This window comes from Triticum urartu, chromosome 2A, assembly GCF_056163025.1.
Source record: "Triticum urartu cultivar PI428250 chromosome 2A, HENAU_Tu73, whole genome shotgun sequence".
Taxonomy (NCBI): Eukaryota; Viridiplantae; Streptophyta; class Magnoliopsida; order Poales; family Poaceae; genus Triticum; species Triticum urartu.
In genome coordinates, this window is record NC_141874.1 from 22,995,508 (window position 1) to 23,014,653 (window position 19,146).

The window sequence follows — 19,146 nt, forward strand, 5'->3', positions numbered from 1 at the left end:
TGTGTGCCATGGGCGCCGGTTTTATAGCGTTGGGATTCAGCAAAGCTTGGGATTTCCCGCCGTGACGTGGATCGCTCAATCATGTTCTAGTCGAGATTTAGGCCGCTCATTGATGTTGATGTACTCTAGTTGAGTAGTTTCTGTACTCATTGTACTCATAGTTCCATTATGATCGGCTCCATGAGTTCGATCAAGGTTTAAGATTATTTTCTTTTTCGAAAAGGAGGTTAGAACCCCAGCCTCTGCACTAAAAGGATGCACACATCCTGCACAAGTGACTCCCCTCGTGACTAGGGTTCCCACACGCCGATCTGCTTCGTCTCCTTTGGCCTTACGACTATGGAGGTGTGGTGGATTCGATCTTTGCTAATGGGATAGCTTTTGCTTCGTTCTTAGGTATTTTTTTCAAGTTTTTCTAGGGTTTTGTGTCCTGCTCAGGAAGGCGAGATAGTGGCAGCTTCGCGAAGATAGAATAATACTCTTCCCGCCTAGCCCTTGCATCTAGCGTCGGCGGAGGGCCTGTGGAGGTGATTCGATCGGTGTTTGGATTTGGTCTTCGTTCATTTGCATTCATGTGTCTATGGTTTAGATCCTTCTAAACATCAACCAAGACAGAAACATAACAAGAAATGAGTAAAACGCCCACGACTAAGTTAGACCTTTAATAAGATAGACTCTACTCTGCGTTAAACTGATGCGGCTGACCAGAGGATGGAAGGTGACCAAATTGGCGAGCAAGACGTGGAGGTTTGAGCGCCATGTCTAGCCTGTTGACGTATGTGTCATATATGTTGGTACATGCCATTGTCGCATACAGTAGTTAACCAACCCAGAGCACAATCTAGTACTTGTTATATTTTGATATTATTTTTCTCGATCGGCCACCGCACAAATTGAACAGCCAAAAGCGAGGCCGGCACAGGTGCCTTGCGGAGATGATTAAGGTACGTAGCTAATTAAGCTATTAGGTCGTAGTGTGGGTGTAATGATGGGCTTGGCTTAGCTTAGCACCCCTTTCTCTACCTAGGACCACACTCACTGACAGGCTCATCGCTGATCCTTTTCGTTCACTGTGGATCCATCCATATGATGTTGAGCAGTGCGCACCCACGCTACGCTCCAGCACGCCGCAGCATGCATCCATGCGGTCCCTCCCATCTCCAGGTACACAGCTCTATTCTCCAGATATACTTTAAGCCCTTGATTGATATACTGTATATAGCAAGATAAAAACCAAAAGGAACTGCGATGAAGATCATGCATGCACGTAGATGGTAGATCGATCAAGGTGGCGCCCATGCATGCGCGAACCACTTTCGGGCATGATCGATGATCCATCCATTCCTCTTCGATCATGAGAGCATTTCATACATTGTGTGTGTGGTGTGATGATCAGGGTGAACGTACGGCGGACCAATCAATGGACGATGATTGCTGTCGACGGCGCCGTCCGGCGGATCCCAGTAGCCCGACGGATCGATCGTTTGTCTAATTGATTGATGATCCCACCAGTACTATATAGTCATCACCATGTTGGAGATTATTGCGTTTATGCTCCCTTCTTTTACTTTACCTTTTATCATAAGTGTTCTTGCTTTGTTTTTGCCGTAAATTAAGGAGGTTCAGGAAGATTAACTAATTAAGGGCATGAACAATGGTCGATAAGGCAATTGTATCTCAATCTCGCCATGTAATCCAAAGGTTACACATAAATGATGTACAATGGGTTGTCTCTTAATCTTGTCTCTAGTTTCTAAAAATATGGTGAGACATTTGTTGCCAAGAGATCATCCCTTAATTAACTAGAGGATACTTCATGCGTTGTTGCGGGAATTGGTTGAAGGAAATTTGAGTTGACACATGAGAGCCATGATAAAAAATAAATATGACTTATTACATTCGATTATTATAGTTGTAACAATATTTATTGAATGAATTTTTTTCCATCCATGGTTGAATGTTGTGGTGGCTCTTTACCCATGCATGATTGCATGTTGAGGTGGGCCTTATGCCATTCAGAAATGTACGGTGAGGTGACATGTGTTGCATGTTGAGATATATAAATTAGTGAAGATGGCTCTCTTAGGTATATATGATTAGCCATCCATCTCTCAACATAATATCAGGACCTAAGGAACTAAGATTACTTACTACAAAGCAGATCGAGTAGAGGGTACCTAATGGCAAATCATAACTAATTGTAGACGAACTGCACTGATTGAGATTACTCACTACAAAACAGATCGAGCAGAGGTATCTAATGACACAACATAGCTAATTGCAGACAAACTGCATTGACTAAGATTATTCACTACAAAGCAGATCGGGCAGAGGGTACCTAATGGAAGAACATAGCTAATTGCAAACGGAGTTGCACTCAAAGCAGACCGAGAAGAGGGCACCTAATGGCAGAACATAGCTAATTGCAAACGGATTTGCACTCAAAGCAGATCGAGCAGAGGGCTAATGATAGAACATATCTAATTGCAGAACAGAGTAACGTGAGCATGACCGGAGGTAGATGAGTACATGGTTTAATAAGTATATGGTTAAATTTGTACAATGCTTAATCCCTCACATATGGTTTAATAAATATGTGGTTAAAATATATACATTGGTGTCCAAAAAACGAGTATATCTAAAGTTGTCCCTCGTATATGATTAAATACGCACTCTAGAATTTTCTACAAGTATGTATTCCTAATCATATAGTACAACCACTATTACAATATTATATGTTTTAGAGATATCTAACATAGATATGTATAAACTACATAATTTACACAACTATCAATTCTTTTAGTTACAATGTAGAAACCGAATCTAGCGCAACGCACGAGTATTTTTCAATGATATGCATTACAAATATATAATAAATAAATGATAAAACCAATCTTTAATTTTCGAACTTCTAAACTTCAAGCTTTATTGCGTCCGCTCTAGCGACTAGCAGTAGTTTATTCAGAACTACAACCAACCAAAAAGAATATCTGGAATATGAACAATAATTTGATTGAGTACTTAATAGATAGAAACATATATTATGATTTCGATCTGAATCGAAGCAGCAAGATGAATTCTTATAGCTCAGAAGTGAAAGCTCACCAATCCTTAAGAAGTAGGCTTTGCGGTGGTGGGAGGCTTGACATTGCTTTGGAGCTTCGCTTTCTCCTTATATTCTGCAATTAACTCTGAAAACAACAATGGTGGAAGCAAGCATTATATAATAGCAAATGAACACATATTACATAATGCAAGATTAATTAAATCAAGTTACCTTGTTCGAGCTTGGTCAATTCTTCAGTGTTCTCTACTATGCTGATATGAGTACCATATCGAAGCCAATCCTGAGTGCACACAAGGGATTCAACCATGAATGGAGTCAGAGAAGATCTAAACTTATCGAGAATACGCCCACCAGTAGATAATGCAGACTCAGATGCAACGGTGGAGATGGGGACTACCAAAACATCTCGTGCCAAGCATGCCAATATACGAAACCTAGATGAGTTAACATTCCACCAATCTAATATGTCAAAATTTGGGCCATCATCTTCAGGCTCCTCAGCAAGAAACTTGTCTAGCTCAGGCTTACTTCTTCTGCTACCACCACTGTTCAGCCTCATTTTTTGGCAATCAAGGATCTCATCATGCTTGCACGCCCTCCACTTGATTCAACTTCCTGAGAAGCACTACTTTGAGCTGATGCAACATTTGGAGCATACATCACCCTATATTCCTCTAACAAATCTCAAAGACAAGTACTGACTGCTGCCCACACCTTAGGCCCCTTTTCCTCCCCATACACTTCTAAAATGGCAAGTTGTGTGTATTCCAAAAGCTTGTACCTGTGATGCAACAAGAAAGTTAAACTTTAATTTGTGGTGTTGCGACATAAGAAAGCATTGCCTATTGAAGAATAGTAGATTATAATACTTGTAGTTTTTGCCTTGGATCAACTGCCGTTGCAATGAAAATCAACAAGTTGAAGTTCTCCTTTTCCTTCCCCTTTCTGCTGGTATCAAGCTCATACCAATTGCCCCAATATTTATCAGACTTATCCTTCATCCTCTCCGCCGTTGCAAGTTGCAAACCATCCCCACTTTCCATCCAACTTTTTACTAACATATTCACCTCACTAATCTCAATGAAAAAGTTATTACCAGTCACTTACAATGAGGCAAAAACATGAGTGGTTAGATCCGCAAAATGTGCAAGAAAATCTACCATCTTCTTGACATTCTCCCAGTCATGCTCTTATGGAACTCCAACACCCTTCTCCCTAACTTTATCAGTAAGTAGATCAACTGCAAAGTAAGGATCTTCATCTACATACCTTGCAAAAACTCTCATAACTAAGAGTAGCCTTCAACATATAGTACGCCGAGTTCGACCTAGTGCTCACATCAAGAATCAAGAAGGCCTTGGTGTCAAGCTTCTCATGGTCAGCACATTCTTTGAACCTAGTCAACCTACTTGGGCTATTTCTCACATATCTAACAGCTACACGCACACGCTTGATTGAAATATAACTTTTGTTAGTCCATCTGTAACTATTAAGTTAACAATGTGGGCAGGACATCTCATGTGGAGAAACTTGCCTCCAGCTATGCAAGTCTTAGCTTTATTTAGTTCCTTTTTCATGTAACCAATAGCACCATCATCATTACTAGCATTATCAACATTAATGGCCATGACCTTATCTATCCCCCTATCGATCAAAGTTTTCTGCAAGTGTTTCCCAATATCATCTCCTTTATGACCCTTAACCTTGAAAAAGCTAATGACTTTCTTGTGGAGTGTCCATTCTTTACAAATGAAGTGGGTAGTAACAGTCATGTAGCTATCTTTTTGTTGAGAAGTCCAACCATCAGTTGTGAGACACTCTTTCACATTGTTCTTTAAAGAAAATTTTCAGCTTAGCCTTCTGTTCAAAATATGCGCGAACAACATCCCTAGTGCATGTTCTCCTAGATGGAACTGAGAAACATGGGCAGGCTTTAGACATGAACTTTTTAACCCTAGTTTTTTCACCAAATGCAAATGGGAGTTTATCCTCTATTAGATATGTGAGAAATAGATTTTTAAACCTAGATTTTTCAGCATAAGCAGCCCTAATAGCATCCGGATCAAATTTCCTAGCATGTACACTATCACCTTGATTAACTTGCAGCACAACTTGCTTATCATCACCAATATTCCTATGGGGATTACGCATGCAAATATTAAAATGTTTGCGCAAAGCCAATGTACCATTAATCACGAGATGAGCACCGATGTCACTCTTGCAGTAGTTGCATTTTCCCTTCTGCAAGACACCATTAATCATGACCTTTTCGAAGTGGTTCCACATCTCTGATCTTGAAGTCATCTGCCTTCGGGCATCTTTCTTTTCAACCTCCACAACTTCACCCTTCCTTGCTCCCTTCCCGTCATCCTTCTCTGCTTATGCTGCTTGCACCTCACCAGCGACACCACATCCACTAGCCTTCTCCATGTCCATAGGTACTCTACCGAAAACTATCAGAGTTGAAGTAGGCATAGCAACTTTTGTCCCCATGATCTCACGAGGCTCGGAGGACATCTAAAATCAAACAAAGTTGCATTGATCAATAAGGATTCCTTCATGAAAATATGGAAGCAAATGGCAGTAAAACAGTAACGGTAAAATTCATCATCCAAGTGCAAGCATACTACAACCAATATTTTAGGCTTACAACATATTATTTATGGACTAGACTGACATTTTTTTATAAAAGGAGGATGACCCCCGGCCTCTGCATCTAGGCGATGCATACGGCCACTTTATTAATTATTCTCACAAGACCTTACAAAGTAATACAACAGTAAGACTAAAGCCGCCGTCTAAACACCTCTATCCAACTGATGAAGGGGCGCATATAGCCTGGGCCTAATACCAAACAGACATCGCAGCCAAACCTAACATCTAAGACCTAAGAACCCATCTAGGACGCCCGCTGGGCATGGGTCTCACCGGTCCGGCGTGCACTCAGATGCCGCCGCCGCCAACTGCCACCGCTCCATCTTCAGAACTGTACTGCTGCATCAACCTTGCTCGGTCTAGCTATCGTCGACGCCACCACGGCGCCAAACGACACCTCCTCCCTGCGCGCAAACAGCTGAGCACGTCGCGATCACCACTGATACACCTCAGCGCCATGCTGCCAGGTATCACCAGCCGACACAGCTTGAAGTCCTTGAAAGATCTGTCGTGCGTAGCACCTTCCGACCAGGCATGACAAAGCGTAGCACCTGTCGGTCAGGCATGACTTGACATGACCACCGAAGCTCCGTGCAAGACGAAGCCGCTCCACCTCCTGCCTCTGACATCTAGCGTTGTGTTGGAAATATGCCCTAGAGGCAATAATAAATTAGTTATTATATTATATTTCATTGTTCATGATAATCGTTTATTATCCATGCTAGAATTGTATTGATAGGAAACTCAGATACATGTGTGGATACATAGACAACACCATGTCCCTAGTAAGCCTCTAGTTGACTAGCTCGTTGATCAATAGATGGTTACGGTTTCCTGACCATGGACATTGGATGTCGTTGATAACGGGATCACATCATTAGGAGAATGATGTGATGGACAAGACCCAATCCTAAGCCTAGCACAAGATCGTGTAGTTCGTATGCTAAAGCTTTTCTAATGTCAAGTATCATTTCCTTAGACCATGAGATTGTGCAACTCCCGGATACCGTAGGAGTGCTTTGGGTGTGCCAAACGTCACAACGTAACTAGGTGGCTATAAAGGTGCACTACGGGTATCTCCGAAAGTGTCTGCTGGGTTGGCACGAATCGAGACTGGGATTTGTCACTCCGAGAGGTATCTCTGGGCCCACTCGGTAGGACATCATCATGATGTGCACAATGTGATCAAGGAGTTGATCACGGGATGATGTGTTACGGAACGAGTAAAGATACTTGCCGGTAACGAGATTGAACAAGGTATCGGGATACCGACGATTGAATCTCGGGCAAGTATCGTACCGATAGACAAAGGGAATTGTATACGGGATTGATTGAATCCTTGACATCGTGGTTCATCCGATGAGATCATTGTGGAGCATGTGGGAGCCAACATGGGTATCTAGATCCCGCTGTTGGTTATTGACCGGAGAGTTGTCTCGGCCATGTCTGCATGACTCCCGAGCCCGTAGGGTCTACACACTTAAGGTTCGATGATGCTAGGGTTATAGGGAAAGTATGTACGCGGTTACTGAATGTTGTTCGGAGTCCCGGATGAGATCCCGGACGTCACGAGGAGTTCCGGAATGGTCGGAGGTAAAGATTGATATATAGGAAGTATGATTTTGGCCACCGGAAGTGTTCCGGGCATCACCGATAGTGTACCGGGACCACCGAAGGGGTCCGGGGGTCCACCGGGAGGGGCCACGGGCCCCGCAGGCATACATGGGCCAAGTGTGAGAAGGGACCAGCCCCTAGGTGGGCTGGGGCGCCTCCCCACCAAGGCCCATGCGCCTAGAGAGAAGAGGGGGCAAACCCTAAGGGCAGATGGGCCCTAAGGCCCATGCCTGGTGCGCCTCCCTCTCCCTCCCACTTGGCCGCCACCCCAGATGGGGATTGGGGCTGCCGCCACCCCTAGGGTGGAAACCCTAGGTGGGGGCGCAACCCTCCCTCTCCCCCTATATATAGTGGAGGCAAAGGGGCAGCCCAACACACGAAGTTCTTCCCCTGTTGGCGCAGCCCCACCCCTCTCCCTCCTCGTCTCTCGTAGTGCTTGGCGAAGCCCTGCTGGAGTCCCGCGCTCCTCCACCACCACCTCGCCGTCGTGCTGCTGCTGGACGGAGTCTTCCCCAACCTCTCCTTCTTCCCTTGCTGGATCAAGGCGTAGGAGACGTCACCGGGCTGCACGTGTGTTGAACGCGGAAGCGCCGTTGTTCGGCGCTTAGATCGGAATCAACCGCGATCTGAATCGCTGCGAGTACGACTCCTTCATCTGCGTTCTTGCAACGCTTCCGCTTAGCGATCTACAAGGGTATGTAGATGCACTCCCCTGTCCCTCCTTGCTAGATATCTCCATAGATTGATCTTGCTGATGCGTAGAAAATTTTAAATTTCTGCTACGATCCCCAACACGCTGCTCCGCAAACGATGCTCCCAAGAGAGAAACGACACTGCAGTGCCGCCATCGTCCGATCTAGAACACCAGATCCTAGGGTTTCCCCCGGAGCAGCACGAGTGGGTCGACAATAGTTACACGACGATGCCTTCATCAAGGTAACGGCGAGAACGCTGCCATCGCCTGCCGTCGGCTCGGTTTTCACCGGCAACCATGTCTCCCCTACTCGCTGCCGGGACAAGATGATGGATCTCGAGATCCGATCACCAAGCCTCTGGCCGGCCATCTCGGGAAGAAGATGACCACCACGTCCACCAGTGTCACCACGCCGGGCACGCGTCGCCGCCGGCACCCCATGGTGCCCAGAGGGCGACAAGCCCCGACGAATCCCATGCCTCGCCAGCCGCCATGGCCCAGACCCCGGCACCACCAGATCCAGATCGGATCGGGGTCCAGGGCCCCAAGCCGCAACCGCCACGGAGGCAGCACCACTGGACGGTGCCTAGCCCTCCAGCCCGCCGCCGAGTCATCGCCGGAGCTCCGCCGCGCCACGCCGCCAAGCCACCGCCGGGATAACTCGCGCCGTCGCCAGAGAAGCCGCAGCCGCCGCGCGTTGGAGAGGCCTCAAGCCGCAACTGCACCGCCGCCAGGCAGGGGCGCCGCCACCCAACACGCCCTCCGCCGCGCCACTGGGCCCCGCCCAGCCCAGCGCCGTCTCGCGCCGCGCCGTCCCACGCCGGACGCCAACCGCGAGGAGAGGGGCAAGATCCCCGCCGCCACCAACGCCGGCCGGTCTTTGCCCGGCGGCGCTGTGCGGTGGCGGCGGGGGGAGAGATCGACGAGGGAGGACGAGGGGCGGCGGCTAGGGTTTCCCCCGAGGACGCTCGCGGGAGCGGCTCGGGGGTCGGGGGTCTGATCTTCGCTGTGTTCACTACTGACATCTGTAACTGTTATTTGAAAACAAAATAAAATCTTCATGTGATCTGCATGTCAAGTTCACTACATGAATGCCAGCAGTAGGGCCCTACAAATACAATGAATATACATTCATGGTGTGTTGGTTTTGTATATAATATGTAACTGAGACATCTCGTCAGATTAGCAAAATAATTAAAAAAACAGTTCTCCTGATAAGAGCTGCTTCTCATGGAGCCAACCAACTTTATGGTTCATCCTAAAATAGACCATTTTTGTCCATGATAAGCAGGTTAATCATGCCGGAACAAGATCACTGACATTCAAATGAAGGACAATTATCTCTTAGTGTCCAGATCGAAAAATAACTAGAACATATGAACTACACAAGATTTGTACTTCTGCTTTGGATTGCAAGGCTGTCCAGATCGGAATGAAAGCAATAAAAACAGTTCCACATATCTCTATACTAGAAGTCTAGAATATCTGAACGACAACAGCTACCCCTCACTGCCCGGATCGAAAAACTACTACTAAAAAATCCGTGGAACTGTTCACATCTCTGTACTAGAACATCTGAACAGTACTCTCACTGTCTAGATCCAAAAACAACTATTTTTTATTCTAACCAAACCACACCATCAAATTAGGTGAAGCTTACAACGATTAAATCAATAATACTACTCATGGTGGGAAACATGGACTTACGTTGCAGGAGGCAGGAGCGTCCTATGACCGACGACCCGTCGTTGTTCTCAAGAGCGGTGAATCAGGAGGGCGGTTGCGCGGCCAACGGTGCTCAAGCTCCGTGGAGCTCCCAAGGATCCGTCTCCGAGCTCCGGCGAGCCTGTTAGGGTTTGGAGTGCCTCGTCTCCGGTGAGTGAATCGTCGTTGGGGCGGCAATTGCGATATATAAAGGATATGGCCATACGGGAACACGGGGAAGGAACGGAAATTTTGGATTGCAAAGAATCGAGCATTAAGAAGAGAATCGAATATCTAAGGTAGGTCACAACAGCGGGTCAGGTTGAGCGTAATTGGGGGAAATAAGAATCACCACGGCGGGTGAGTGTGGCCGTGCTCCTGCGTACGTGGCTTCATTTGATTGGAACAAAATAAGGCCCGACCCCACCCCCTTAAAATCAGAGGGGGGGGGGGGGGGGGGAGGATGATTAGAGGGAATAAGGAGCTCGTGCGGGACTGCGATCTGCCTCTTACTTTGTCTTACACTGATTGATAATAATCATTCATATATTGTAGCTAAAAGTTACATGCAGGTACTCCATCTTTCAATATACATATATGGATTTTACTTGGATATTTTAGAGGCACAGTTTGGTTTTTTACGGAAGCATCCAAGGGACAAATAGTAAATAAATAAAAATGGTAAACTTTTTTTTTATGAAACCTCGTCAGAGGGCAGGAAGCTCCCGCATTATACATTATAAAAGAAAAGAGTTGGTCCAGTTAATTAGGGAAACATGACCCAAAAACAAAGCAAAAGCGGTTAATAAGGAAAACTGACGAAGACCACACAGGAAAACTGACGAAGACCATAGATAAAAATGGGAACGGCTAGATGCAAATTGACTGAATATTATATTTTGGTTCAGTCACTTTTTTGTGAGGATTCCAAAGCGGCCGCTGACTCGAATCCTTTCACAATGTCCGTTGCTCTAATGGCAGCATTAGGCCTTGTACAATGCAAGGTGTTTAAGAAAATAAATTAGACTCCGGTGCTTATTTATACAGAATAGACGCTTAACGAAGCGTCTTTTCTGTAGAAATAGGCACCGGTACTTAAAAAAACTCGGTTTATTTTTTTTAAACACCTTCATAAGCATCTTCCATTATACAAGGACTTACCAGCTCAACATGCGGACGATACACATCTTCAGTTTAGCTACTTTGCCTAGTGCTACGCACAATACAAACTCCAATGAGGTAGCTCTAGATGGCTGCGTTGTAGGGTAGTTAGCTTTTGTACCCTGACCACGATAGCTATACACATTCAGATTTTATTGTGAATATTTATTCTGAACATAGAAGCTCAACCGCATGTAAATATAGAACCTCATGTAGTAAATTTGCATAGACTATTGTTTCAAGAATTGAGAGTAATACTGGTAATCTTCAGGTTCAGTAAAAAATTCAGAAAAAGTTTTTTAAAAATAATACAGTAGAACATATAATATACAAGAATAAACAAATAATATAGTGGAACTTCTGCAAAAAATAAGTTTTTAAAAAAGGAATATATTAGTAGCATTAGTATTACGCTTAAATAAAACAGAAAAAGAAATGAAAACTGAAACACATAATAAAAAAATTCACATAGTTTACACAGAAGTTGCACTTTCTTTGTAATATGCAAAAATGCACATATAATACTTTTTTCACAAAATGTAAGTTTTATAAAGAAAGAATGAATTAGTGGCATTGTATTTGATCCACGTCTCTATTCTAAGGCCCTGTTTGGTTCATAAGTCCTAGGACTTTTTCTAGTCCCAACTAAAAAGTCTCTAGTCCCTAAAAAGTCCCTTCCTGTTTGTTTCCAGAGACTAAAAAGTCCCTAGTCCCTTCCTAGAGGTTATTAAATGACCATGTTGCTCCTAGTATATAGAAAAATAACAATCAAACAACGCCATGGGATGGCGGGCCATTGAATGCATGGAGGGGCATTGTTGGAAAAGTCCCAAAAAGTCCCAAAAAAGACTCTCCTTGAGATTCTTCTCCATTTAGTCCCAAATGCCTAGTTTAGTCCCTAAAAAGTCCCTCCCGTTTGGTAAAAAAGTCTCTAAGAGGGACTTTTTCTAGTCCCTACACAAAAAAGTCCCTGGAAACAAACACCCCCTAAAAATCAAAATAATGATCTCTTTTAAGACAAAATCAATTAGTGGCATTGGTATTGACCTTTAAGAAGAAGAAAAATAAAGAAAATAATGAAAAAATTTGCAAAACAATTTCACTTTTTAATAATATGAAAGAATAAGCATGTAATAGTGGCATTGGATTACCCTTTTAAAAGAATGAGAAATAAAGATAAAAACAAAAGCAACACCAAAATAATGAACTTTTCTAAGAAATTAAGAAGAAAGAAAATGAAAATAAAATAAAATGATAATATAATTTTCACACAATTGATAGAAAATTGCACTTTTTATAATATGCAAAAATAAGGATGTAATAGTGAAATTTTGGCAAAATGAATTTTGCTAAGAAGAAATGAATTAGTAGCATTGGTATTACCCTTAAATAAACTGAAAATAAAAAATAAAACAAAATAATGAAGTTTTCTCACGAAATATGAATTAGGGGCATTAGTATTACCTTTAAGAACAAAAATATAATGAAAAATACAAAATTTTCACTGAAATGGCACTTATTTATAATATGCAAGAATAAGCATATGATAGTGATTTTTTTGCAAAGCGGGAGTTTACTGAAAAGGAATGAATTAGTGATATTCGTATTACTCTTAAAGAAGAAAAAAAATAAAATAAAAACCAAATAATGAAGCTTTCTAATGAAGAATGAATTTGTGGTATTGGTATTATATTTTAAGAAGAATAAAGAATAGAACGAATAATAAAAAAAATTGTACATGATTTACACATAAATTGCACATTTCATAATATGCAAGTATAAGCATATAACAATGGAATGTTCGCAAAAATGAAGTTTCCTAAGAAGGTTGAGCTAGTGACACTGGTATTGCTAAATAGGAATAAGAAAATAAAAAATAAAGTTTTCTAAGAAGAATGAATTAGTGGCATTGTTATTACACTTTAAGAAGAGAGAAAATGGAAAAACAAAATCTAAAACAAGCAACGACAATATCTGCACAAAATTTACACACAAAAAAAATGTGTTTTTATATGAAATTTCACAAAAAATAAGTTTCGCAAGAAGGAATGAATTAGTGCCATTGGTATTATTCTTAAAGAAGAAAATAAATGAAAAATAAACTAAAACAAAATTATAGTGAAGTTTTCTAGGGAAGAATGAATTAGTGGCTTCAGTATTATCCTTTAAGAAGAAATAAAATGAAATAAAGCTAAAAAATCAAAATAATGAAGTTTCACATGTAAGAATGAATTGAGTGCATTGGTATTATCCTTTAAGGTGAAATAAAATAAAATGAGAACGAAAACATAATCAAAGAATGAACTTTTCTAAGAAATAATGAAGTAGTGGCTTGGTATTACCCTTTAAGAAGAATAAAACAAAATAAAGCTAAAAACAAAATAATGAAGTTTCCTAAGGAATAATTAATTAAGTGCATTGGTATTACCCTTTACGAAGATAAAAAATAAAATAAAAAACATAATCAAAACATTGAAGTTTTCTAAGAAAGAATGAATTAGTGACTTGGTATTACCCTTTAAGAAGAAACAAAATGAAATAAAAAATCTAAATAATAAAGATTCTTAAAGAAGATTGAATTAGTGACATTGGTATTACCCTTTAAGAAAAAAAACAGTGACAAAATTTACAGACAGTATAAGATGACAAAATAAGAAACTACTCAAAAAAGAGAGCATGAATCTTGACACAAGGAATGGACGAATAAAGATTCGATTGGGCCAAATTTAAAAAGGAGGCAACTTACATATCATTAATATGAAAATCCAGGTGACTGTCTAACAACAAAATAGACAAAAAGATTAACAACATGGGAGATTAATCATCTCACACGTCGAAGATGAATTTGCATGAGCGCGCCCACACACACACACACACACACACACACCTAACACACAAGAAAAACTTAACAAACACGCAAAAAAAGAGCGTGAAAAAGACAGAACAAAAAAAATTGACTGGAAATTTCTTGAAGAAATAAAAATACTAAAACTGAATATTGAAAATAGATTTACCTCTAGAAAAAGATAAAATAAAATACATTTTATATTAATGGTATCGTCTTCCATATCTCTCTCATGTACAAATACAACACACGTGCAAGTGAACACACACACGGCCACACGCGCATAGACATGTGTGAGCAAGCATGCACGCCCAACACACACAAGTAAGCCTGGGAATAGTTTGTAATCCGAACCAAACCCAGTCCAACCTATACATGTACAAGTCCACCAACCAAACCAAACCAAACCAAATTGTTTGTGTTTTCAAGCCAAACCAATCCAATCCATTCCCTGGAATTGGTTTGAGCCTAAAGTTTCAAACTATGAATGTGGGGCACAGACCGTGGGTGAACTAGCCGCCGTCCCCGTCCCGGCCACCGTGGCAGCAGTAGGAGAACAAGCGAAAGTAGCCAAGGCGAGCTAGTTGTCCATGAGGCGGCGCCTCCGCAGCAGAGAGGAAGTGACAGAGGCAGGACAAGATCATGCCCCAGCCCCACGCGTCTCTCCATACTCCGGTCGAAGTACGGCGCCGGCGGCAGCGTGCAGAAGCGGCTGCAGGGCGAGGTCATGGGTCTCTAGAGGGTGGCCGGATTGGCGAGATGCTCACACTAGGCTGCAACTCCTTCGTGGATGGGTTTATTGATAACCTCGTGGACGTGCTCTTCCGCGGACAAGCTGCACGAGTGGTATGATGATTTGGTTTCCATCCATGGATCTCGAACCATTTGAGACTAGTCAATCCCTGTCCAGACCAAACCAATCCAATCCAAAAATAGGTAAACCCCAGACCAAACTAAACTAGTAGAATGCCCGTGCATTGCTACGGGCTACAATGCATATAAATAAATAAATAAATGATTAAGGTCGCCTTCAAGGTCGAAGTTCATTTTTTTCTCGTACGTCCGGACGTGTACAGATGCCCAGCGTGCTCCCCAAAATTGAACCGTTTGTCTGGGATCCCCCAAATCCAAACCATATGTGTGAGAGAAATGTGGTTGCCCGGACTATCCGACATGTTGTCTCCAACAGGCGGGCCCAACACAAAAGGAAACCAACCCATGACTCACCCTTTTCTTTTCCTACAGGACCATTCTCTTCCGGCTCGGTTTCCCACCACAGGGACATTTCTCGTTGGAGCCCTCTCCTTCAAAGCCGATGACTCCCACCTCACTTTCACCATGCGTCTACTATGACAAAGAAATGTTCATGTGTTTTTTTAATAAAGAAATGTTCATGTGTTACTATGGGTAGAAGGCGAGAAATACCACGAGCACATTACAACAAGTGCTAAAGTGCCTCTCGCATATCCCACCTTCCCATTAACCATTGTGATTCTCTAACATGCTTAAGTTTTGACAATTAAATGAGGAGGGAAAATTAAAGCACTCTCAAAGTGAAGTAAATCATATGATCCGATAGTTAGCTGTCTTTTGTTTTAATTATAAGAAAACATCGTACTGGGTCGATGAACCCCTTTCTTCGATGTAATCTCATAAATAATGCAAGAGAGCCATGATGGCCTTCCTTAGAAAAACACAATGCTACCCAAATCCCACTCCAATGCCTATTGCAACAGGTAGGACAAAAAACGATCATAATCAACCTAATAAAAAGGCGTAAGACAAAAATAGATCTTAATCAACCTAACTGAATTCCCATGTGTTGCCACAAAACAACAAAAAATAGGATAATTAAATAAATATTCTAATTGGGAAATGTGCATCGATTCCTTCATCGATCTCCTCTAGTTCTCGTGCTTGGCGACGTCACCATGAAGCTCATGCGTGAGCGCGAAAACACCCGAAGTTCGGGGGCTATGTAGCGAGATCAACCGGGCCTATTTTGTGGTGGTCGACGCGCGTCGGCACATCCATCTTCATCTCTTGCCGCATTGGAGATGCCGGGAGGACTGGTGATGGGAGAGATGGTACCGCCAGAGAAGAGAAAAGAAGAAGGCGAGCAGGCAAGCCGATCATGTCTGTTTCTTTTTTTTTTCCTTTCCCCTCAACGGGTGATATGTGTGCAATTCAAATTGGCCACAGGACAATAAAACATATAGTATACCATTATTCAAACATATAGCTCTCATCATGTATACTTCTCCAAGCAAGCTCACCTTCTCCTCCTCCAATCATTCATCCATGCACGGGAAAGCAGAAAGGAACTCTATTCTTCGTCCGTTGGCCGTGGCGGCATTAGTGATGTCCGACCACCTCCCCGCCCTGATAGTGTTCACTCTAACACCAGCTCAGAGTTTGCCAAGTGAATCCACCGTGCCTCCATTTCGCTGAGTAATATGGAGTATGATTCAACTATATTTGTTTAATCTAATTTTTAAAAATTTGCAATTTCTAAGCATGCAGTCCGGATTCCAGCTAACATAACCTACAAAATATTGTGTTTATTCTTACGGAAAAACAACATTGAACTAATTCAGTTGCAAAATGTTGTATTTATGCATCCTATGCAATCGAGTCATTTTGCTTTTTCTTTCTTAATCTCACAAAATAACATGTACAAGGAGGCATGATGAAAAAGGAAAATTCTTTACAACCAATATGACAGGGGTCAGTCGTACGCTCACATCAGAATTTGAATACTAAAAGTACATTATGTTGATATGGTACAGACAACCAATCTACCCAGGTATGTCTGTTTATTGAATTTGAATTTGAATTACAATAAGGAGAATTTGAATTCTCCTTATTGAACCTTTCCCATCCCACTCATCACACATACTATATCCCCCAATTTCAGTTCACAAAAATGAATATATGTTTGCACTACCAGGATTCCAGGAATACCTGGGGCCACTAATCCATCACCAGCATCAAGATGATACTGCTATTTTATGTAGCTTATAAGATAATGAACAAAAAATAACTGCAAGTTCCTTATACTATGAAGTTAAACCAACACGACTTGATCCATCAATACAAAGAAAACTGAACTTGTCACCGACGAAAGTGGAGAGGGAGAAAAGTACTTACTTCCACGATATTTTTTAACAGCTTGTGTCTTTAGCTATAAGATAATAACCGACCCTAAACTCGATAAGATCATAAGCTATAAAAATTATTAGCTAATAGTGGATCAAATATTAAGATTTATTGATCCATAAATGTTTCCAAATCTGGTTCATGGGTTCATCTCGAGAATATTCAGAGGATATTTGCCATGACGTTTCGATGCCTTCAACCAACGCTCCTGAAAATTCTGTAGAACATCATAAGCTGTTGGATCATCAATTTTTGAATGCAAGTCATACCATGGTTCCCTAGGGCCACGGGCATCATCTGACTGCAAATGGAGGACAAGGATAATTACTTTCAGTTTCCCTAAATAAAACTTTCAGAACAACAATTCAAATTAACACTAAGCATAGGAGAAGATGTAATTATTCTTCCTGTCTATTATGATCTCATTGCAGTGATTAAGAACCAAACATAACATAAGTTTTCTACTCCTGTAAAAAAATAGACTCCAATAGTTGTTACATGAGAAGCTGCAAAAATACACAAGTACACGACAAAGGAGTCAGACACTTACAACAAAGTTTGGATTGTAAAGTTTGAAGCTTGCCCAGGTATGTCGTAGCCTCTGATAACCATAGATATAATGGTGAATTTTCAGCACATATTTAACTAAAAAAATCTGTGAACCTTGGCGAACGGGGATGTATGTACCTTGTTTGTGATAGCTTAATCAGCCCGAGGCTTCTTCAATAGTCGGGCGCGAAGATCTGGGTGCTCAGGCGGCTGGTAAGCCAGACAACTTCTTCATCTACAAATAGAAGAGATAGTTTGTTTCTGTTCATCCAGCTCGACTGAAGATTGGAGGAAGGAAAGAGAAGGGGAAAAAACAAAACCTCGGTGGTGCAGAACAATGGCAAGCATGCATGGGGTGGAGCATCCTCGTCGAGGCCGCGCTGGCCGGTCACCGGCTAATGTCACTGCTCTGTGCAGCCATGCTCGCCTATGCCTACTCCTCATGCACATCAAGTTGTCGACCTTAAGTCCAACCTACTTCTTTTTTGCTCTTTCCAACCAACTTCTTCACCATCTCCAAGTCTGCATCAATTAATTTTCTGTCCAGTTATACGCACAATAATAATTCTCAGCTATGTTAAGGTGTGAGGTTGTCAACTAATTGACGAACATAAACTATATGCAACTCAAAAGCAGAGTGTTCAAAATAAGCAGAGAGGCACAGTTAACATTGATACTAAATTAATGAGTCTCTGCTGCCAAGTCAACCATGTGCATACACAATAGCCTCTTATAGGACGAGGTGAGTACTAACCCGACCTTGTTTTTTAGAGCACGCAAATTGCTTACAATATTTTTTATAGAAGGAGAAAGCAAGTAATGTTACAAGAGAGCGGTCGTAATAATAGGAACACCAATAATACATCACTCCTAGATACAAATGGAACTACTCCCACATGCAGCAACTCCGGTTCCTCTGGCCAGCTTCCAAAGAAGCATATCAGATAAGATTTGAGTGGTCACATATTAGTGTTGGCAAATAATAAAGGCTCCAGCCGGTTAACATGACCAGAGAATCAAAACCTCACCGCTTCTGCTTTGAAATGAGGACCCTGCTCGTGATCCACCACTCTACCAAGACATCAGAGACCAAGGGGAGGATGATGGTGTTCTCCAATCAGACATCCTCAAGGCAGCAGTGCCAACCCTGCCTTGAGTAGATGCATTGCATTAGTAGTGAGATATCTAAGAAGTATGGCCAGCACAGTCCTTGCATTGGTCGCAGAGGAAACACACTAACCCCGCCATTAGAGTCAAGGAATGAATGGTATTGAGATATATATCTAAGTACATAATGTATGGTAATATGAAAACGTTGAATGCTGAAACCCCAACAAAACAGTGCATTCACACCTAGAATTTTGCTTGCAAAGTAAGTTATCTACCTATCCTGCTCATCCACTTAACGCACCACTCTATTAGCGATACTACCTAGAGTGTTGGTCTAGTTCCTCCAGCAATGGTAAATTAAGAAGAACCCAAGAACTCCTGCAAGTGTAGGATCAAAATGTTGATGTCATCTGCAAGTGCAGGATCAAAATGTTGATGTCATCTATAGGAAATTGCTTTCGAAAGCCTGTATGAGCGGAAAAGGGGGTGTTGTTCATACCTTAGATGGATCAGCCTGAGCCTTCTTCAAGAGCTTGGCGCCGAAGCTCCTGGTGATTGGGTGATTGATCCCCGTCGGCAGTTGGATCT

General features: G+C 42.2%; 1 long non-coding RNA gene across 4 annotated transcripts; it reads right to left on the reverse strand.

Annotated features, from left to right (window-relative positions):
* Nucleotides 1-16,860: 16,860 nt before the first annotated feature.
* Nucleotides 16,861-19,146, reverse strand: LOC147983048 (uncharacterized). 4 transcript variants are annotated; one of them, XR_015614929.1, is made up of 6 exons: nucleotides 19,058-19,146; nucleotides 18,834-18,936; nucleotides 17,769-17,970; nucleotides 17,587-17,683; nucleotides 17,450-17,498; nucleotides 16,861-17,200 (listed from the first exon to the last, which is right to left on the reverse strand). It is a non-coding gene; the product is annotated as an uncharacterized LOC147983048 (long non-coding RNA). The 4 variants fall into 4 exon arrangements; XR_015614928.1 differs by having other exon boundaries at nucleotides 18,834-18,968; XR_015614931.1 differs by lacking the exon at nucleotides 18,834-18,936.